This window comes from Neodiprion virginianus, chromosome 5 (genome assembly GCF_021901495.1).
Source record: "Neodiprion virginianus isolate iyNeoVirg1 chromosome 5, iyNeoVirg1.1, whole genome shotgun sequence".
NCBI lineage: Eukaryota > Metazoa > Arthropoda > Insecta > Hymenoptera > Diprionidae > Neodiprion > Neodiprion virginianus.
In genome coordinates, this window is record NC_060881.1 from 2,255,630 (window position 1) to 2,279,218 (window position 23,589).

Consider the following 23,589-nt stretch of genomic DNA (forward strand, 5'->3'; position numbering starts at 1 on the left):
GAAAAAGAAGCATAATTCAAAAGAGAGCACTAACAATGCTTTTTTTTTTACTTCAACATGTTTTTTTTTTTTTTTCATCATTCTTCTCTATTATTCGCGAGAACAACGCTACGCTTATTATATTGTTCTTGTTGTTGTTGTTGTTGTTGTTGTTGTTGTTGTTGTTGTTGTTGTTGTTGTTGTTGTCAGGTATACCTACTCCCCGTTATAAATATACACAACTACGTGCGTACAATATGTATGTATGTATAATATATGCACGGTGTTCCTCACCTTCGTGTTTCGCTCTTCGGTTTGTATCGATTGAACCTGGCCGCTCTGTGCTCTGCCATGTCACTCGACTCCACTCCACGCTCCTCTTTTCCTCCTTCTCCTTCTTCCTCCTTTTTTTTGCTTCGCGTTTTTTCCCCTCTCTTCTTCATTCTTCCCCTTATCCGACTCCCTGTACAAACCTACAAAACGTTCCCTCCTCTCCTGCCGGACGACCGATTCTACCTTTTCTGTTTTTTTTTTTTTTAACTCTCTTTGCAATATGTACGCGTGTATCATGCTGGAGATGGAAACAAAAAATAAATAAACAAATGCAAAAAATTCCCATCATCGAGGATAAAATTTGAGGAGAATTACCAGCGGCAGGTGGAGGACAAAACTTATTGCGATTGGGAAATGAAAACGAAACGTAACGGAAACGAGGAATCGATATTCGAACGGCAAATCTATTTTCCCTCAATCATCTTGTATCAATATACTTATGTGTATATGCTTAAGCATGTAATAATACGTTATACTTAATGCTGTGTACATCATATATATATATATGTATATGTATATATGTGTGTGTATACGTATGTCAGTTATTACAGAATCTTACAATCCCAAAACGAATGAGAATCAAAAATATTTTCCAAGATTAATTTAAATTTTCCACCCCATTTAATGTATTGGTTAAAAGGGAATTAAGCTCCGTTGCAGAAAGTGTGCGGAAGAAGGAAGAGGGAAAAAAAAAGAAAGAGAAAGTTGGACGCGAGAGAGAAGGAAAAACAAAGTTATCGAACAATTATTCGTCGCCAAGTTCTTTATTATATTCATCCGCGTTTCTTTAGTTGTCTTATTGTTTATAACTGAAAGTTGTTACTTAAAGGCACGTAATGTATTGTGTAGTATTGCGTGTGTCGTATACGTGCAATGAGAAGAGAGGAGAAGAGAATAGAATGGAATGGAAAAGGGGAAAGAAGGGAATAATGATTGTCGCCGACTCGGAAACTTTTCCCTCCTAATAATTATAAACAACTAACTGTTCTGGTTACGTGGATACGTATGGGCGTGATTTATTATACGTTGTAATAATATACCCAAGTGTACCTACGTACATACTTACGCATGATGAATGAATGGGGGGAGAAGTTGCTTTGGAAACAAGCCGCGTCTCTCCTTCACGACCGCTTTCCTTTCATTTCGCGAATAAGGATCAGAGAGAGAGAGAGAGTGAGAGAGAAAATTGAATCAATGAAATACAATTATATATGCACTTGTGTAATCGCGAAAAAATTTCGCGAAAAATTTTTCCTTCGTGTATTTTTGTACATTCGTCATCACGAGTCAGGAATTATTTAATTATTGTTGATTAAAATCAAATGAATCCTGTGAAATTTTATGCGTTCAATGTAAGAAGTTTTCGTAACAGAAAACAATTACAAAAAAAAAGAAAATGAATAAAGTTTGTATAACCAGTCGAACTTCGCGATTGATTTGATCCATTTTATTGCGTCAATTTATTTTACAATTGTATTTTCCTACTTCTCGTGGTTCGTGTTACTCGGCTCTAAATAAGGATAAACCAACCTTACTCTCCTCAACGACTTTCGAGGGTGAGGATAATACCGGCCTAGTTTTCTCAATTGTATACCTACCTGGGTATAATACAGTATATACTACTAAAATCAGTATTATCTTATAGCTACCAACACGTGTTGTACCGTCTCTGTGTTTTACGTGTATATGAGGATAAGGTATACAAATACCGGGACAGTCTCTTGAAACTTGAAAACGAACCGCGCACGCGCGAGTTTTATCGGCTGTTCGCGCAGTCTGGCCAACCCGAGTTTTCGGCCGTCAAACTCTTTCCGCCGGCGACGTGGTTCCCACGAATTTTCGAGGTTAGGATCTCGAACAATCGAGACGGCGACTCGGAAAGGTTTCGGAAGCATTTGTCGTCGGGGCGGAAAGTCGATTCTTCGAAGAACGGTCGGAACTCGACGCTTGCGCTCTTTGAAAATTCAAACGCAGACATTTTGCGTAGGTTGGCCCGCCTGCGTCGCGGACGAGAATATCGCCGCGGGAACGTTTCGCCGACCAATGAGATTTAATTATTCGGCGCGTGCGCGGTTCGTTTTCAAGTTTTAAGAGATTCTCCTGATACGTATAGAAGAGAAGAGACGTGGCTATTAATTCGAACGTTTTCGGTGCTTCTTCCTCTCTCTCTCTCTCTCTCTCTCTCTCTTACATACACGTAGACGGTATGGATGTGTAAAAACAGTCTTTTCTTTCCCTCAACCCCTGATTTACCCTTGTACATATACATGCTATGTATTTCCATTAAACCAGACTGATTATACTTTCTCACGCCACCGGTTAAAATAACCTGCATTCATCTATCGCATGTCTACATATACGTATATAAGAGGAGGGGAAGACGTTATTGCACAGTTTTTATTTTTTAGATTTTTAAAACTTCTCACGTACAATAACAACAACAACAACAACAACAATAATAATAATAGTAATAATAATAGTAATATGTGAATACAAAACTGACAAGTTGGATGTGAATTATTATTGCACCTTATTTACGTATGTATGTAAAATAAGGTTTATAGCGGGGAATTTGTTTTACCACAAGTAAATTATATTTATTTATTTATTTATTTTGAAACCTTAAACACATAAATTGATTTATATCATATTGCGTCGTTCGTGAGATTAAAAAAGCAAAAACCAATCGTGAGGAAAATAATCGAGTCGATCGGATCAATCGAGTTTGAAAAATAATCGATTATTTATGCTCATTCCTAGCTTTGGTAGGTATAAAACTTGGGTCGTAACACGTATACTTGGAAGTTTGATGTTGAACAACCATTCGTTGAGTTATTAACGAGGATCGTCAGTTGTAATTGGTACGATAATTAAGGGGGGCTGAAACGAACCATCGACGAACGAGGTCCTTGTTCAAACCAACCAACCCTTCGTAAACCCTCGTATATTTCGCAACGCGAAGGTGACGACCACCCCCTTTGCTCTGAACCAGTTATACCCAACCTACTACCTACCCATGCTTACACTTGGGGAGAATGAATCCGAGACGGGTAATTTTTTACACTAGACGGTTACGTTGGCAACACTGAGAAACCTGCAGCGCCACGGTCGGCCGACCGTGAAACGAACTTATATATTATATTGTCAGGCACAAATTGTCACGTTTCATCACGGGAAGAAGATCTTTTCTTAATTCTTCTTCTTCTCTTCATTATCACCTTAATGTAGGTACATATATGTACAGAAATCTTTTCAACCCTTCCGGTCAGAATTTGATAATTTTCAAACCCAAGATGGCGGATCCAATATGACGAATGTAAAGTTGAAAAAACTGTAAAAATTCAATGATTCTGGACGAAACTTGTTATACGCCGGGGTTTTTCGGGTTTTACGAAGTAGCAAGATCATTCGAACTTGTAAATAAACTGTGATAAGGTTAGAATATGGAAATATTTGAGTTTGAATGCGGAGCATTTTACCGTGACTGCAGTGGTTACTGAGTGTGCGATACTATTCTTCTACATTTTTCTCTTTCCCAGTTTCAGTCCTGAAATTTATCGTTCAATGTATAAACGACATGTAATATTTTGTTCCGAATCTTACGCATGTACGACAATAATCGAAAACAAACAAACAAACAAACAATCTTACAGCAAGGTATACGTATACACCTGTAACGAATCAGTTGTGTCTTTGCAGCGATGATATAAATGAAAATTTCAGCAAGTTCGAACCGCCTTATTGGCTTGTTATCACATATTATAACGGTACAAGGTATCCTCGAGATACCGAGTAGTTTATAATTTATTTCGACGTAACGACTCGGAGTCCTCGTTAACTCCTCGCAATCAGCAACGTGTAATCGTATAACTCGGGATTAGCTCTGCAAATAAACCTCCAGTGCACGCGGCAGGGTGTTTAAATCCTTACTGCATGCAGACATTTACACGTATCGCGCCTCCGCGCTACACCTTAATCTCTCCAATTATTTGGTGAGCAATAATCGATCCGGGTATGACGATCGAGTTCCTTCGTCTTTGAAAATTTGGAAAAACGGAGACGATGGAAAGAGAGCAAACGTAAGTTGGTTGTTAAACTTTTGTACGTTTTGTGTGTGTGTGTGTTTTTTTCCTACCATTTCGGTATTTTTCATTCGGTGAATCGTTGATCGTTTCGTTTCATTTTGTACGTTGCGTTTTGTTTCATCAACCGATATCCACGGATTCGGAACAACAACAACAACAACAACAACAACAATAATGATGATAATTCAAAAAAATTGATGAAATCGCGAGAATAGATGACTGCAAAAGAAATCTAGTATACCGGGACAATCTGTTGAAACTTGAAAACGAACCGCGCAAGCGCGAGTTTTATCGGCTGTTCGCGCAGGCTGGCCAACCCGAGTTTTCAGCCGTCAAACTCTTTCCGCCGGCGACGCGGTTCCTACGAATTTTCGAGGTTAGGATCTCGAACAATCGAGACGGCGACTCGGAAAGGTTTCGGAAGCATTTGTCGTCGGGGCGGAAAGTCGATTCTTCGAAGAACGGTCGGAACTCGACGCTCACGCTCTTTGAAAATTCAAACGCAGACATTTTGCGTAGGTTGGCCCGCCTGCGTCGCGGACGAGAATATCGCCGCGGAAACGTTTCGCCGACCAATGAGATTTGATTATTCGGCGCGTGCGCGGTTCATTTTCAAGTTTCAAGAGATTCTCCCGGTATACGTGCATTAAACATACGTACGATGCGCATGCCAGTGTGTACACGTTTAATCCTCTGCCGCAACGGACATGAAATAGCAATTTATGTACGCACATACAAACAAGTCCACGGTGTGTGGGTGAATACTATAATATAAACGCAACCCAGCAACGAGAGCGGTTTTCAAGTTATAGGGTGCGATTCGTTATAGCGACAGGCTGCAGAGGTGTACATGCACCTACGTATATATGTACACACACATATATGTTATATACATACGTATATGTCATCTCGCATGACGCGACGCAGTCAAAGCTTTGTGCCCCGTGTCCACGGGAAGAAACTTTGTGGAGGCTGCTGGGGGGTGAAACTGCATTTGCCGTTGGGGTGGGGGGGGGGGGGGGGGGGGGGGGGAGGAACAAGAGTTGTACGGTACATTTATACGTGTATTAATATTATACGATATTTAAGAGACGTGTAAATTAAGGTACAGTCGGATAATATGAGAATGATGAAGTTGGTAACGTTTAGGACAAATTTGAGGAAAAATCGTTAATTTTCACAATCAGGAATGACGGAATTTAAGTAAAAACGTGATAGATAAAATTGCGCCGTTATGATTTTTGTCTTTTTTTTTTTGCTTTTTTTTTGCATCCCGATGTTTCGTTACACCGACGTTACCAACTTCAGCCATATAATAGATGACATGAAACCTCTAGCAGAGAGAAAGGAATGTTTATGCGAGTAGTAAAAGGTTCTGAAAACTCGCGTTTCGTACAGTTGATACACTTTTATACGTATAATGTATGGAAAGCGGTCAAACCGCCTTCTGCAAATTGCCGTTTTCTGAACAAATTTTTCCTGCCGCGTGATGTTAAATTCACCGCATATATGTACGTATATTTATATGTATACATCGATGCATAAAAATAATAAAAACATCAATAATAACAGTAGTAATATAAAGGATTTAATTGACAAGTTGTGAATGTGGCGTATAAATGAGAAAAGAGATGTAACAAGAAGAAGAGAAGGAAATTTATTTTCAATTGTTGAGAAATTGTAATCAATGAAGATCAACGGGAAACGGATATCGTACTTATTGGCAAATAAAAAAAAAAAAAGAAAAGAAGAGGGCAAAGGAAAAAAAGAAAAAAACAAATTTACATTCTAAGCTGCATATAATCGCAGCTAATGAATTTTCTTTTCATCCCCATTTTTATTTCCAGTTATATTGTTGATTATTATTATTACGCCAAGTTTTTCGTTGAACGAATATTCCGATATATATATATTTGTTATATGTAAACATATGCATGCATTACTTAAACGTCGAACGTGAGAATTGCAACGGAGAGAACAAGGCAATAAAAATTTCGCGGGTTTTGCAAATTACTGTCGTAAAGGGGAAATTGCGGAAGTGTAAATAAATATACAAGGAGGAACCCTTTTCCTCATCCTCCTCCAACTTTCCGCCTCCTTCTCTTCTTCGAGTCTTTCTTCTCACCTCGGCTCGACTCGAGCTCGAGCTCGCTGGGTACATAATTTATTTATTTTCCGCCCCATTTGCCAACCAAACTACATATTATAACAATGGGTTGTTAAATTTTCTCCCTCCCCCCTCCCCCTCCCCCCCCTCGCCCCTTTTTTCTGCAGCAGTTCATTATTTCACGAATTTATTCTTCCATTTTTATCCTTCTTCTTCGTTCATCTTCTTTTTGTTCTCTCTTCTTTTATACAACAAGCGTTTTCGCTCGGGTTGCAGGCAGGAGCTGAGAAAAAAAAAATAAATAAATAAATAAAAAATCCATTTCAGTCATATTATTATTATATTGTTATATAATTTTTGCGACAACCGATCTGATTATCAAATTTCATTCCTAATCGATATAACTATGTGTATATTAGGGTGTTTTTCTTTTTCTTTTTCTTTTTTTAAAATTTTTTTTCTCCTCACGTACTCTTCGAAACGTTAGTTTTTAGCCTGAAACTAAGCCCCGTGAAAACGGAACACTCGCTAGGAAAATTCTAAAAGGTGACTCGTCCGGTTTGAATTTTTACAACACTCCAACCGAGATATCTGTAAAAATCTACAAGTTTGGAAACTGTTCGTTTGGTTTCATCTTTGTAGATAATCAGTTCTTCCGTGTCGAAAAAAAAAGGGTCTTATTAAAGGTTTTATTCGATTTACTTGTGGATTAATTGCAAAAGAAAAGAAAAAAAGAAGAAAAAAAAGATGCGCGCGACAATTTCCTCGATGATAAATTAAACCGACGGCGTTTCTAATTCGGTTTATAGTTTACGCGGCAGATGTTAATTATTATTTCACGGGTATTGGGTATAAATAATTTAACAACTCCCCCGACGTACGTACTTAAATTTTACATTAGGTAATGTAAAGTGTACATATACAATAATAATGTTAATTAACTCTCCCTGCGGCTTTCATCTAATTCTCAAAATTTAAGTAAATATCAAAATATTCTTCCTCATTAAGGCGCGCTGCTCTTTCCGCTTAACTTCCTTTCTTTCGTCCTTCCTTTTTAGTCCTCGTCCTTCCGGCTTCGTCGAATCCTTTTTTATTCTTTCATCTTTTATCCCCCCTCAAGCTTCTCCCGTATTTTTCCTCGATAAACTCTTATCGTTCTTGTTTATATTCTTCCTTTTTTTTTTTTTATCTCCTTTCACCCTCTCCTCCATTCTCCTCTTCACCCGTTTTTCCCCACTTTTTTCGAATCAGGATAAGATGTATTTTCATTTGCGAAAATGCGAATAGTTCAAAATTCACGAATAAATATTCCTGCAAGTTGTCTGTTAAAAATGTTAGAAAAGTATTAAAAAAAAAAAAAGAAAGAAAGAGGAAAACAAAAAATAAAATCGATAGTTTATCGCAGCAGCGTTTCTAATTCGTTTGCGCGGATCGAAATGACGTTTCGCCTGCGTTGGAATTCCATCGGACCTTGTTCGAAACAAGGTTACGGAAAAGGTAAACGTTTCCCAAAACAGCCGGAGCCTCGCACAGAGCTGGGTGTGGTTATAGAAGCAGGCACTTCACCCTTGCGATACCCGGTGTGTGTATATCCCTCTCGACTCGCATCGAGGACACTTCCCTCGAGTTGTTGAACCGCCAGAAAGAACCCGCATTCTCTTGTCTCGAAGAGCTTTTCTTTTTACCAACGGCGCCGTTCCTCAAGTTGATCAAATTATTCGTCAATTGGCGGGTGATTATGGAAAATTGAAATTTTCATAAGGCGTTGTTTGATTACGGTGTTAAAGTATAAAATCCCCCCCCATTTCATTTTATAATTTGTTATTTTTATTGTATTATAATAGGTGTAACTACTTGTAGTCAAACTTTTTCTATTCTTCAAGTATTTATTTATTTATTTATTTTGGTTGCATACTCGGAGGAATGCGAGAAGAAAATTCGAAAATTCTGTCTTTTATAATAGCGAATTCATTTCTTTTCTTCTTCTTTTTCTTCTTCTTTTTTTGATAAAACTTGTTCAAACAAGTTTAAAGATATTGATTCCTCGAAAATTTTACGCGTAGACTCCTTGGAAGAAATTATTTAGTGCGCGTGAAATTCTTTTTTACACGGAATTTCTGGCTATTATATTCGTATAATGAAGGGATGATGAAAAACACTTTTCATTAACGTACCTATTTAGGTATGTATGATATATTCTACTTGGCGAGTTGGATTTTCCAGTTCGTTCATATACGTGCTTTATACAGCATACACATAATTCCAAATCCAGGATTAAAAGGAATTTTTCGCTCTACGGGAGTAGAATTTTCTTCTTTTAGCTTTTTTTTCTTTCTTTTTGTTTTTTTTTTTTCTTTTACACACGTATGCCTGAGGATTTTATAATTTTCTTTGTCTTCAATTCTTATATTTCACATTCCTTACACATATATGTAGTATATTATAAACTGTGCGTGTAATCCAGTCCTCGTATTTTTTTTTTCTTTCTTTACTTTTTCCCTCACTGAAATCGAGTCCGGAAGAGTTTCACTTTTTTTTTCTTTATCTTTTGATCTCATCTTTACCTTCCTTTTTTCTCCGCGATCCTTCACCAAAGCTCGAGAGTTTTCCTTTGAATCGAATTATAAAAATTCCATCGGCAAGAATCAGGTATACAATTTATTTATTTATTTTATTTTTTTTTTTACGATTCTTATAAATCATTTTCGAATTTGTTCAACCGATATACATATCGGTCTCGTATCGTTTTGCGTAAAATTCGGTACACCCGTTATTGCCCTCGCTACCTTTTCGTCTGGAAAATACGCCGACGTAGCTCGCGGCCGCTGTGTTATGCCGTCATGTCCATGCGGAAAAGCAACCCCCTGTGCAATATAACGAGGATCGAGGAGGGAAATAGCCTTCCGGCCTTTTCGAGGCTAACGAGGATTCAATAAACCTGGCGCTGCGGTCTCAGCGTTGCCGATTTCTCCCCGGCGCTGCGAAATTTGTGTGGGGGGGGGGGGGGGGGGGGGGGGGGGGGAATAAACAAATATAAATGACAAATTCAAAAACAATTGAACGGACGTGAATGAATAAAAGAATTGCCTAGTCTGCATGAATGAATACGTATCATAATAATGATGATGATCATAATCAATATAATGATGATGATGATGATGATGATAATAATAGTAAAACAGGCTAGGAGAGTTTTGGGTACAGAGTCAGTTACCGACACTTCGCTCAAAGGTTTGTGTCTTGGCTAATTGTAAGTAAACTGTCGGTAACGAAATCTGTATCCAGAATCTGTATAATAATAGTAATGACAATGACAATGATGATAATAATAATCGATGTAACGATATTAGAATAGGCTAGAAGAGTTTTGAGTACAGATTCAGTTACCGACACTTCGCTAAAATGTTTTCGTCTTGGCTAATTGTGAGCGAACTGTCGGTAACGGAATCTGTATCCAGAATCTGTATAATAATAGTAATGACAATGACAATGATGATAATAATAATCGATGTAACGATATTAGAATAGGCTAGAAGAGTTTTGAGTACAGATTCAGTTACCGACACTTCGCTAAAATGTTTTCGTCTTGGCTAATTGTGAGCGAACTGTCGGTAACGGAATCTGTATCCAGAATCTGTATAATAATAGTAATGACAATGACAATGATGATAATAATAATCGATGTAACGATATTAGAATAGGCTAGAAGAGTTTTGAGTACAGATTCAGTTACCGACACTTCGCTAAAATGTTTTCGTCTTGGCTAATTGTGAGCGAACTGTCGGTAACGGAATCTGTATCCAGAATCTGTATAATAATAGTAATGACAATGACAATGATGATAATAATAATCGATGTAACGATATTAGAATAGGCTAGAAGAGTTTTGAGTACAGATTCAGTTACCGACACTTCGCTAAAATGTTTTCGTCTTGGCTAATTGTGAGCGAACTGTCGGTAACGGAATCTGTATCCAGAACTCTACCTGCCTGTTCTACTAGTAATGATAATAATGAGAATAAGATTGGGATGCAAAGGGCATCTAAGGTAATTTGCCAAAACCTTCTCATATCTTCCGGTGCTTTGGGGTGTGGAAAATGGAAATAAAAAAAAAAAAAAAAAGAGAACATATGTCGAAGGGAATAAAAAATTTTACCCACCAAACCGCGGTGTTTGAATTCGGTATGCACGGAGTAGTAGAAAGAGTAATTGAAACGGCGTCTAATCTGCGAATCTCTGTCCGTCTGTCTGTACTTGTCGGTCGGAATGCCGGGAATCTAGATTGAAAACTGTAAATTGCACTAGCTGGCCTCGTTTTCGCCTGAAGGGTCTGCAGCGCCGTGAGAATAATACGTTGCGATAACTATCAAACAACCTGCTGCAACTTTTCTCCCTCTCTCTCCCTCTCTCTCTCTCTCTCTCTGTGTTTGTCAGTTTTCATTATTACACCCTTTGCAACTCCATTGCACGTATATTATCAAGAAAAAACAAAAAAACAACAAAAAACAACGATGCGCGTTGATTTCCGTTTCTTCGATACGTGATAATCAAGTTTTTACCAATTTTCCTTCACCTAAACGATAATTTTATTATTATTATTATTATTATTATTATTATTATTATTATTTCTTTTCGCTGTTGCGCTTTCATCGAATCAAAAACATGGAATTTTTGAATCTAGAGGTAACGCAGTTTCTCTGCTTTTCTTATATAATTGCAGAAATTTGCCGGGGTAGAGGAAACGGAAACGCAAACGGAAAGGAAGAGGATAGGAGAGGAAATTGTTATACGAGAAGGAGGATTTCATTCGTCAAGACGTGACGACATCGGTAATACGCTATGTGAGTAAATTTACAATTTTGCATTATACATACCTGTGATCTGTACGTGTAATAAATGTCTCACGAAAACTAGCGTTAATCAGCTTTACAATTTTACATATAGCTTTACATAAACGTTACTCTTACTGCTTAAATGTCTGAATAAAAGTGGTAATCAAGTTGAGAAGATAATTCGCTTTTTATAATAAAAATGCCAAAAAGTTGTTGACCAGTTGTGTGAACAAAAATTTGTGTGACAAATCTCTGGTAGAATTCTTTTAATTTCGTATGAAACGAATTCGTTGGTTTTTGCCGAATACCTGAAAATTTATTTCGAATTTTCGGTGATTTTTAGTGACCGGTTTTCGAGAATTTAACAAATATTAAAAAATTGATCAATAGTCCTGAATTTTTCGACAAGTTGTCTTAAACGGTTGTACGTTACACTGAAAAAGTTTTAGACGCATCGAACGAATAGTTTCATAAATAGAGGGTTGGAAAATTTTGAAAAACGAAATTATTAAAAATCGCTGAAAAATCGATGAATTCATTTTATATGAAATAAAAAAAGTTTCACTCGAAATTTGGTGCACAAATTTTAGTTTAAACAATTTATCGACAACTTTTCGGCATTATTATTATTCAAAACAAATTGTCTCGCGAACTTTTGGCTGGAAATACAAGTCCCTTAACATTTTAATACAGAGGTAAAAAACATGCGTGATTCGTATTAATTATATTTGGAAACTGGTCGTAGCGACGGAGTCTAAAATTGATATAATCGAAATATTTTGCCTCGGATATTCTTGGCCAGCGTTTAATTACGATATATATGTAACCCCATTAATCGTTTATCTGCGAAAGAAGAAACGGTAAATTTTCGGCCCTGAAATTTTAACGATTGTAGGTAGCTTCGGTTCTTCAGATATGCATCGTTGCACGCCATCGTACAATCATTCCTTATTCTACGTAATATACGATACGATTATTCAGCAAGGCGCCGTCCTTCGGCTTTGCGGTAGAAAATTAAGTGAAAAGGAAGGAGAAAACTCGGAGAAGATAAATATCGACAATTTTGTACAAATTTTTATCGTTTCAGACATCGAGGTTATCGGATGTTAACGACGTTTTATAACTATCGGTAGCGATGATTTTGTTTCTTCTTTTTTTCAATTGAAAATCACCCGCTTCGCTTGTTAATTATTATAACGAGCAGCGAGTGTGTTGTACGGTCGACAAATCAAATTCGAAATTCGAAACTAACTTGCCGACACCCGCTGGTTATATCATCGTCGATACGTAACCCAAAGTTAAACTTTTCGGCGAATTTAAACAACGACGATCAATACTTGCAGAGACGAAACTGCATCGTAATTTCACGGTTTGCGTTCTCGCGATTTTCGCGCGCTCGTTGTTGTTGCATATTATTGCAGTTTTGTAACGTGAGAAAATGAAAAATAACAATACATGTGTGAGAAAAAACGACAATGATGAACAATGTGGTTTTTGTGCGTGAAGAAATTATTCGCCGTTTAATTTAATTTGCAAAGAATCGTGATATTTGCATGAATTCTGATTCTCCATTTGTCGTTACACCGATTCTATGTAACCGACGTAAAAGCTTGTATCTAAACATCTCAGGATTTCAAATTATATTACATACATATTAAAAAAAAAAATACGTTTCGTCAAATTTACGCACAGCAACGAAAGTTTTTGCAAACTTGTTCAATCAGAAGCTTATTAAACAAAAATCACAACGGCACGCGTTTCAAATATTCTCGATAAACTTCTCTAAACCGTTGCGATTCTCTTGATCACAAGAATCGACGGACATTCTTCCTTGTGCATTTCGCTAATGGCAAATCACATCGGATCGCAACGCGTTGCATCGAAGCGTCGCGATGCGATCCAATTCTTTTGAAGAACGGAGCAATCTAAACGTCAGACGCGTATAAGCTGAGAGTCGGATCGACGCCGCTATGTACAACACCTATATCTACAATACATACATATATATCTTTGTGTGCACATAAATATACATGTACAAGGTTCGGCGGGCGTTGAAATCGATCTGTTGAACTCGGCTTGACTCCCCCCACCCCCATCGTTCCTTCCCTTCCTCCTTTTTCTCGAGGATGCGAATGCCACCGTGTAATCAACCCTTTCACTAGGTGTCGACCAAGTGATTCCCTCATCATTTAATGCGTTTACACGCTGGCTGATTTTTTTTTTTTTTTTTTTATTTTATTTTAAACACAAAATCAAGGCCCGTGCTTCGCAAAGGCGAAATAAAACTAATTGATCGATTAATTAGTACTGAGTTTTAGCTTTTATACATATATATATATATATATTATATACACAGACACACACACACACACACTAATGTATTATAGTACACAGAGATCATATCACATTTGGTTCAGTTTCGTGAAATTTTCTTTCCCATTCTTTTGGTCGGTTCTCTTAATTTAATCTCTCTGAACGTTTATTTTTTTTTTCTCTCTCTTTGTATTATCGTTTTACGATATTTTTCTCCTTGACAAGTATGCCGATATATTTGAACAATACACGTCATATCGTCTTGTATTAATTGAAAATACGAATTCTTATACGTTTATGTGAATTAATTCTGTTTTGTATATACCTAGTCGTACACGGTACATGATGGATTTCTTTTGTCATCGTAAAGATAATCTCTATGTAAGGATATGATCTTGAGTAAGTTTAGAACGATCGAGGTGTCGGAAATCAAGGACGTGGGAACGCGGGTAATTATCTGCTGTCTATTCTTTTCTATTTATTCAGTAGAGACTCACAGGTTTCGTTAAGGAAATTTGAAATCTAGATTGAAATCGCGCCGCGTTTCGGAGTATCGATCGGAACGACGGATTTCTGTCTTACCGACGCTGAGGAGTCGCCGAGTCTCGTTGCTTGGCCGTTGTGGCGCTTTCGGCCCGCGGCGGGCGCGAAAAGTGTTGAAACAATTGAATAGCAAACTTTTATACGGGAAGAACATTACACTTCACTTCGCTTTGAAAAGTGACGAAGAAATATCGAAGACGGGGGTATTGTTGCCAAGTTGATGTTCGCGGTGACGATAAAGGAACGCCGTAGACTCGCAACGATGCTTAACCTGATTATTCGGCTTCGTAATATACAGATTAGACGCGACTTGAATTACGAATGGGAGGAACTCGATCGTGAGATATGGGTACGTCGATTTCCACATTCCCATTTTTAACCTTCCTGCTGCCTCATTTTTCCAACGTTGAGAAAAAAAACTCTGACCGTTTCCATCAACGACGATTCTTAACCGTGTACATGGAAATTGACGAAAGTATTAATTTCAATTATCCTCGCTTTGATTAGCTGCATATCGGCATTACCGTTAGTTTTCTTCGAGTTCGGAGAATTCTATTGTTCGAGCCTTATACTTCGAACCATTGTACTTCAGTTGTCTCGATTCAACGCCTTGTGTAATGATAAGCCGTGGGGGGAAAATCGAATTGGAATATTCTCATTTCTCGCGATATTGTTTATATTTCGATTACATGGAAAATGCGAAATTGTGAAAACACAGGAATAGAAGTTTGAAAAATCGGGAACAAATGGACTGCGTCAAGGAACGAAGGTAACGGTAATAACGGGAAGCGAGTTACCATACCGTTACCGTAGGTAACTTACCGACCGAATGTTGTATCCACGTTATTACCATCTCGTTCTGCCTTACCGTGAGAGCAATACGAGAACCAAAATTGCTACGTAAGTGCCTGTTCGGCTTGTGTCTCCGTCTACAGTGATACTTTGCATTCGTTCGCATATTTCAGCGTCTTTCTCCCTCTCCCGCCATGGTAATTAATTAATTACCTACTCGGGGCAATTTGAGAGAATTTATGCCAGTTTAAAAATTTTTTTTTACTTCTTATTACCGGATTTTGATCGTAACATAGTCATGGCTAGATTGTTAGGAAGAGAAGGTTCGCATAGAAATCAGTGTACAGAGTTGCGTGCGCGTTGATTTATTCCGAATACGTATATGCATAATGCATAACAGACGATCCTGATTACGAGATTAATTACAAGTGTAACAACAATATGAGACGACTTCCAAATCGCTTCTAGTCAATACCTTCTATTTACCCCCATGCAAAACGTCGATTACACACCGCTACGCGTGTGTTTTGCGTGTAACGAAATATCGTCATGCATAAAACATTTGAAATTTTTCCATCCGTTCTCCACCGTTCTCATTTCAACCGCAACTCCCCTCTTTCATCATACGCGTGATCCTCATTTCTCACTTATCATCCCCTGGCTGATCAACGTCGCTGTAACTAATCTACAAACCCGTAACAATCGGAGAAGAGCTAAAAAATCACGAAAGGATATTGATATATTTTACATGACATACTCGATACGCGAGATCGATCAACGTAATTTCGAGACACTGGAAATGCGCACACGTTTCAACATCCATTGATGTACACGTGCGTGCGGGGAATTTCTTTAATGTTTGTACAAAGGAGCTAAAGAGAGACGGACGAAATAGACTAACGTCGATTTAAGCGTGTATGGGTATGCAGAGCGAGAGAGTAGAGGTGCGTGATTTGAACAACTGATTCACCACGTATTCCCGGAGAATATATTTAGACCGATTTCTGGACCAATGCCAGATGAGAAGAAGGTGTACAGAGGCCCTGTAATCCGATATTATACACGCGGTGGGAGAGGAGGGCAGTCGTAAGGTTGGAATCGTCGGTATTGGACCGCCTTCTTTTCGCACAAAGAAATCCACCGTTCTCCTAATAATCATGACTAGGGGCCGGATTAACGTGCGGTTACATTATTATCATTGTTTTTTTATCTTTTTTTTTTTTAATTTTAAATTTAATTAGATTTTCTGTACACCAAGTACGATGTTCGGAGGCAGAAAATGCAGTTCTCCATGTTTTTAGTTTTTCAAGTATTTCCATATTTTCTTATTTCATTGATAATCGTGACGATGTTTATTCGCTGAAACATCTGTCATTTTTACAGAATAATCTCCTTCCCACCTCTCGCTTTTAAAATAATCGTTACTCACAGTAACTTGGAATTATCCAAAGATTCGGTAAATCGGAATCAATCAAAACTTGCAATCTGATATTTTTTTAAAAACGTAACCATTGTACAAAAAACTGATATTCTGATGTACCAAAAACGGGAAAAATTCTTTTGTACGAGGTTTCGTAACGTCAACGTTACTGAACACCTCAACCTCGCCTGCAACAATCGTTGAGCAAACGTTCGTTTGTTACGAAAATTTTTTTTATCACCCCGAGTCACAATTTACGGCGTGATGAACGAACTTATTTTGTTACAGCCGAGATTTCAACTAGGTACAAAAGCCTGCCTGGTTTATGTACCGTACAAGCATCTCAGTGGGGAAATAATCGTTTTCACCTTGGCTATATATATATATATATATATATAAAAGTATATATGTGCATGTCGTGCTGTGTATATCCTATAATATAGATCCTAAAGCTACTCCGCGCTGAAAGAGAACGAAACTGAGGATCGAGAGATCAGCTCCGCACAGCTGTGCTGTTTAAAAGCGCAAGGTCGATGATATAGGCATAGTTTTATAACTCCCTTGTCGATTTTCCTCTCTTCTTTCATTGTACTGTCCGGCATTTTTTTTTATTTTTTTTTATAACATTGCAATAGCTACAAATTAACTACTTTCAGACTTTATCCTTTTTGTTCGTGCTTCATTCCGAATTTCGTGATTCTGGGCTAACGAAAAAAATGTCACGAGTATGAAAATATTGCGGGACGAATGGACGTATCTTTTTGATCGCGTTGAGTTGAAAAGCTTGAATTTTTTACACCCCTGATACTTCTAAACGTTCCTGAGAAAAAGGCTCTTGACGGACGGACAACGATGTGATCCTTCGTAAGGGTTTCGTTTTTTGATTTTCCGGTTTTAATTTTACTGTATTTTTTTTTGTTTTTTGTCTCTTATTTTTCTTCCGCTTACCGCAGCAATTATTTCGTCAAATTTTATTCAGGTATTTAAGAATCCGCGTTGAATTTTGGAAATTGTACGGTTACAATTAACAGACTCAAGTTTTAATCTTGATTTATTTTGTAGCGATGATATTTACATATGATTAAATATATATATATATATATTTTTTTTTTTTTTTTTACAAATAATTTCTAATTCCGGACGAGATAGAATTTAGTATTGATAACTAAAAAAAAAATCGTTCCTTTCGTGTTACATTTATAGCTATTATAACGGATAGCCGTTGGGTTTACAGAAAAAGTATAAACAGAAAAACGATAATATCTGTATTTAAATTTTTGAACGATATCCGTAGGAAATATGCACAAACATAGAAAAAATGGTGAAATTTAGCTCCTGATTATTATTTCTTGATCTCTCCATCCGCCTCTCCAGCTTTGCGGCTGGTTGTTTATTAACATTGGAGGCAACGTTATACGACAGCCGACGTGCATGCATTTATACTATAATAATGTATTATATTTATGCCTGTACTCAGAGCTCTGCTTATAAGCAGAAGCAGAAGCAGCAGCAGCAGCAGTGAAGTTTCAACGTTTCTCGATGTTATTTTTGTGAAATAAAAAAGCGGATGTATACGTACGATCTCGTGCATACGGCGGAAAAGCGACAAAAAATATACAAATCGTTAAAATACAGGGAAAAACGAGACGCGGTGGCGAAGAAAATACGACGAGGCAAAGAGTGCTTTTATCTAACCTTTAAAACTATTGAAACGTGATATACAGACTCAACAGAAAGCCGAATCGTTATTTCTCGTTTTATCTTACGGGTGGAAATCTCAGTTCGATAGTTAGTGAAAATTTTTATCAATCGTTTCAAGAAATAGTTTTCCATCTTTTTTTTTCTCTTTTTTTTCTTACGATTCTTAGACGTTTTTGACACGTTTCAGACGTTGAGTTCTTTATTTTTTTTTTTTCAAAACTTTCGCTTTTCTCCCAGTGCGAGAATGATTCTGCAAAATAAATCGCGGCGTTCGATTTGTCGGCAAATTTTACCCCTATTTCGTACAATTGACAATTATTTAATCTGCCGCACGTATTTCGAGAAAATATTTTAAGAAAAAAATGATATCGAAATATTGTTATCTCACCGACGTTGTCGATAAAAACATGTTTAATAATTGATATTCAGTCCTTGAGACGTTTTTGCATCCGTAGACTTTGCAAGGGAGCGAATTTCGGTAAAGGTTTACTTTGAAGAAGAAAATCATTGTCTCAGCTTTCGTTTATTATTTTGTCAAGTTTTTGATCCGACGCATTTTTCACCCGACTGCCTCGCTCGGTCTTTTCCCACGTGCATAGAACGAAACGAAACCCGCTCTCGTTCGAATATTCGAGAGAAGAAGAAGAAGAAGTAGAAGAAGGGTCAGGGAATGTAAATTGTAAACGTGATACGCAGCTGCCGGCATGCCTCGCTGTTCAACGTCAACTTTTTGCCGGGAATGAGTTTTCTCCGACTCGAGTTTTGCCACGCGTTGTTTAACGCAACGATATATGCCCTCAGCTTCCTTTTCATCATCTCGACACAACTCTCTCGCCTGCCTATTCAATTATACGCCCAGAGTGTGCAGAGCGACTGACTCGTTGCAGCGATCATCATTGCTCGTTACTATACGCTTCGGTGTTTCTCCTTTGCTCCGATGTAAAGAAAAAAAAAAAAAAATGAAAAGATACCATCAATTACACGTTACTTGTCACGTGGAGCGATTTTGGTGTACATTTATTTATTTATTTATTTTTTTTTTTCATCAAATTCGTAACGAAGCAGGCGTAGAAATCTTTTCAAAGTGGAAAAATAGAATTTTTCAGAATTTGTTTTGGGGGGTGGGGGGTTTTCAGACCGTTTGAAACAACGTTGAAAAGACAAACAAAAAAAAACAATGGAAACAAAAATCGGTCCGTTGTGTACATTTTTGGGAAAGAAGATACAGTTTTTTTAGAATTTAAAAAAAAAAAGAAACCGTTCTTTTCAAAAAATCACTCTGAATATTTATAAATCGTTGAGGTTAATTTGTAGAAAATTCAGAACACCGTTTCAGAGTTTGTTTATTTGGGACAGTTGTAAGACAAATTTTGAAAAATAAATTTAAAAAATGCACGAGGGTCAAACGTTTGTTGGGTTCGCATGGGATTCATCGTGTATAATTCGATTTATTTTCTTCTTTTTTTTTCATCCAACTATCCGACGAAAAACAGAAATGAATTTGATCAAAGATCGAAGAATAAAAATATACCGGTCTTGGTCGTTTATAAATTTATAACAACTAAACGAGAACTCGTCGAATTTTGTCGGTTTTTGAATGATCCCTATGATTACAGATACGCTTATTGTTAACGCATATGATTGTTGGAATACACAATCCTCGAACTGATGAGTCTACTTAAAATAAGATATTGAGGGTATGAGGTAAATGTAATAACTATAAGTAGAGGATACACCGTTGTATTATTATAATGATAGTAATTACGGTCGTAAGATACAGTTATATATACGTACATAAAGCGTAACGATAATGAAGATTAGGCAAATTTTCGTCATTTCCATAACCGTATGACTTGGCTACTACTTACCGTCCTTTGGTCCGAAAAGTATTTCTATATTCACAGATTACATCCATCATTGTAAGAACGTCTTCTTCTATTTTATATAAAAAATTCTTCAATCATGGAGAAACAAAATAACAAAAAGTAAAAAAAGCAGAAGAAAAATTAAATGAAAAAAATTCTGGATAAATGAATACTTGGCAAAAATTGGAGAGAATTGAGAGAGTCGAGAGTTGGCAGGGAATGCCCCATATTTTATACACATACCGAATAAACGGGGGTCGCCTCGGGAGTAAATAGAAGCACTTTTTACATCGCAGGGACGTATAGGATTTGTGTATGTATGCGTGTGTGTGATGAATGTATGGATGGGTGGATGAACGGATGGATGGATGGATGGATGGATGAAGGAGAGCCGTAGATAGAGGGGCTCTCCCATCGTCAGTCGCTATGGTAACCCTCTCTTAACCTCTCTCTCTCTCTCTCTCTCTACTAGTCTTCTTCTCTTTCTTCTACTACGAGCAAAAATTTTTCATCCCCTATATCAGACTTGAACCACCATATAACACGACATAAGTGTCCTTTTAAACGCAACACGCATCCGCCTAAATCCTTGAATTGTTTATAGATTTAGGTACACGTATAATTGTGTTGAGAAGAATTTACGAAACATTTTGTACATGTACAATGAAAAATGTAAAGAAAAACTTGTAACAGCAGGTATAATTTTATAATCAGCAAAGTTGAACATCGAATTAGGTGCACGACTTTTGGATTCTTGTTAGAAGATAGGGTGGTAATGAAATTATGGTTAAATTTTTACTGTCGGTCGAGAATTTAACGGAAAAATGGAGGGATTTTCAAATTCCTTACACCTTGCACTTCTTGTAGATGTATAATCACCAAACACCCCAATATATCTCCCTGCAGGGTCGTGATTCTATTCGTTTACGGGTAATAAAACCTGACAAAGTTTATGCAGTTTATAAACTGTACAAAGTTATCCGGTTAAATAAGCTAAGTTTCGGGTACACCGGCTAGCCGAATTACCGTTCCCCGGAATTTTTGCAAGGCGTTGTTCGTTCGCAAGTCGGGTCGGTTCTCACTACGGTTCCTTGGAAACAACCCCCCTCCCCCCCCCCCCCACGCATACATACACAAACACACACACACACATACACACGTGTCTACACCCTGCAAACGGCATCTGGACTCCATGTGAAAAGCAGATGTGCACAACGTAATGGTATGCATACATACATGCGTAGATATGCGTGATGCACAGAACAGAGGTATAGACGCGCAACCCCTAACATCGTAGCTTCGCATCGTGTTTTATATACATATACCGGGAGAATCTCTTGAAAGTTGAAAACGAACCGCGCAGGCGCGAGTTTTATCGGCTGTTCGCGCAGGCTGGCCAACCCGAGTTTTCAGCCGTCAAACTCTTTCCGCCGGCGACGCGGTTCCTACGAATTTTCGAGGTTAGGATCTCGAACAATCGAGACGGCGACTCGGAAAGGTTTCGGAAGCATTTGTCGTCGGGGCGGAAAGTCGATTCTTCGAAGAACGGTCGGAACTCGACGCTTGCGCTCTTTGAAAATTCAAACGCAGACATTTTGCGTAGGTTGGCCCGCCTGCGTCGCGGACGAGAATATCGCCGCGGGAACGTTTCGCCGACCAATGAGATTTGATCATTCGGCGCACGCGCGGTTCGTTTTCAAGTTTCAAGAGATTCTTCCGGTATATCTGTATATATGTATATATATATATTGAAAATTTGAACTTGAATTTTATATACTATACGATTACAGATTTAAACTGTAGTCGATTAAGTCAACTACGATTATTCGGTCAGAGATGGGAATTTTTGATATTCTCACAGGTATTTTCTTATCGCATATCGCCCGTGAGGTTTATCTTATTACACTCTGGTGTAAAATAAGACTCGCGTTGCTCGCGTGCACCGAGGAGGTGTTCCTCCTACTTCTTCTTCTTCTTCAGCTCACGTGGGGCCAAATACTTGTCGTAGACCTCCTCTGCGAAACTGTTACATTAAAATAGATTCACCCTATCCAGAATTGAACGTCGTTGGTGTTCCAGAAAAGACATCGAAAAAGTAAAAAAATAAAATAAAAATTGTACAATCTCTCTCTAATCTCTGGATACAACGGTCGACCTGAACCAGAAAAAAAAAAAAAAAAGAATTATTTTTCCTTGATCAACGGATATAGAACGAGATAGATCATCAACGGGTACGATAATAATAATGATAATAGTAATAATAATAATGATAATATCGGTTGGAAAAGTCGTAAAACGTTGACGGGAATATAATGGTTGTAAATTTTTTTTTTTTTTATACGCTTTCAATTTTTACAGCATTAACTACTAAAAGACAGCGAGTAAAAAGTGTAGGAAAATGGAGTTATAAATAAAATTATATACTCACTTGTTTGTATAATCTTTGTACATTGAATCGGTATTATTCATCCGTTGGATGTAATAACATGAATTATATTATTTATAGGGGTAGGAGGTTTAGTAAAGCGTTTATAGGTTAACATACGTACAGAGTAACGCAAGGAGAGTATCTTTTTTTTTTTTTTTTCTTATTACTTCTGCAAAAAATTCTTACGTACTTCTCGATTTCGATAATTATAGAAATTACGCATCCCCAAGGCACTTGCTTTATACCGCCGTCCCAGTTCGTTCCAAATTCTCACGTGTCACGGCACATAGGCGCGTGAACGCGCAAGTGTGCGTTTTGTACGTATGAATATACACGCCGTTCCTTGAAAGTTTTCCGAACACGTTGTATGTAACGTCGAATCGCGCGATTCTTGAAAAAAGCCAAATAAACTAATCATTCGATCTCTTTTTCTCTCTCTCTCTCTCTCTCTCTCAGTTTCTCTCTTTTTTCCTTTTTCTCCTGCTCATCTTTCGCTAGCGGTGATTTTTCTTCTCACGTTTATTTATCCGGTATTATATGTATAGATATAATACGGTAGATTTGGAGCTATGCGTTGGCGGCGTATTCGGAATACGTGGATGAATACTCTTTCGTAAGTATAGTTCGACGGATATCATAGGCGTTGAAAATTTTCTGCAGACGTTTTTAGTCGGGATTCTAATGGGATCGGTACAGTTTGTATTTGTAATATTGTTACAAAGGGTGGAGATTACCCGTTTCTTTCACTTTTCTAACGATCTGGTAGTCGGCATGGATAAAAGAAGTTTGAATATTCATATATCGTGAAATGAATAAGGTTGCTGCGTCAAACGATATTATTTAAAAAAAAAAAAAAACCTGTCTTGTTACATACCGACTTTAAATTGTAATTACACACGTTTTAGTGCTGAAGCATTTTTCCCAAAACAATTTAATTATCTCGACAGGCTTTCGAACGAAATTATTTATCGTAACGTAAAGAAAGTTGCGATATCTGTAATAATCGTACGATTAATCGGTAATTTGTAAGGTGAGAGGGGAATTTTTCGAGGATTTGAACAGTGAACTATACTTATGTTCGTTGAATGAACGCGTGCATGCATGCAAATATCCCGTGAAACAACACAAGCGGTTCGTGGTTCGCGAGGAACAAACTGACAAAACAACGAAGCAGGCATGCAAGCAAACAAA

The 23,589-nt window shown here is 37.6% G+C and overlaps 1 protein-coding gene across 13 annotated transcripts in view; it reads left to right on the plus strand.

Annotated features, from left to right (window-relative positions):
• Positions 1–23,589, plus strand: part of LOC124306480 (RNA binding protein fox-1 homolog 2-like) — a 119,189-nt gene that overhangs the window by 7,723 nt on the left and 87,877 nt on the right. For all 13 annotated transcript variants that reach the window (XM_046767245.1, XM_046767251.1, XM_046767255.1 and 10 more), the window contains exon 2: positions 11,225–11,345. The gene's annotated coding sequence lies outside the window, so the exon portion shown is untranslated. The remainder of the gene's footprint in view (positions 1–11,224; positions 11,346–23,589) is intronic.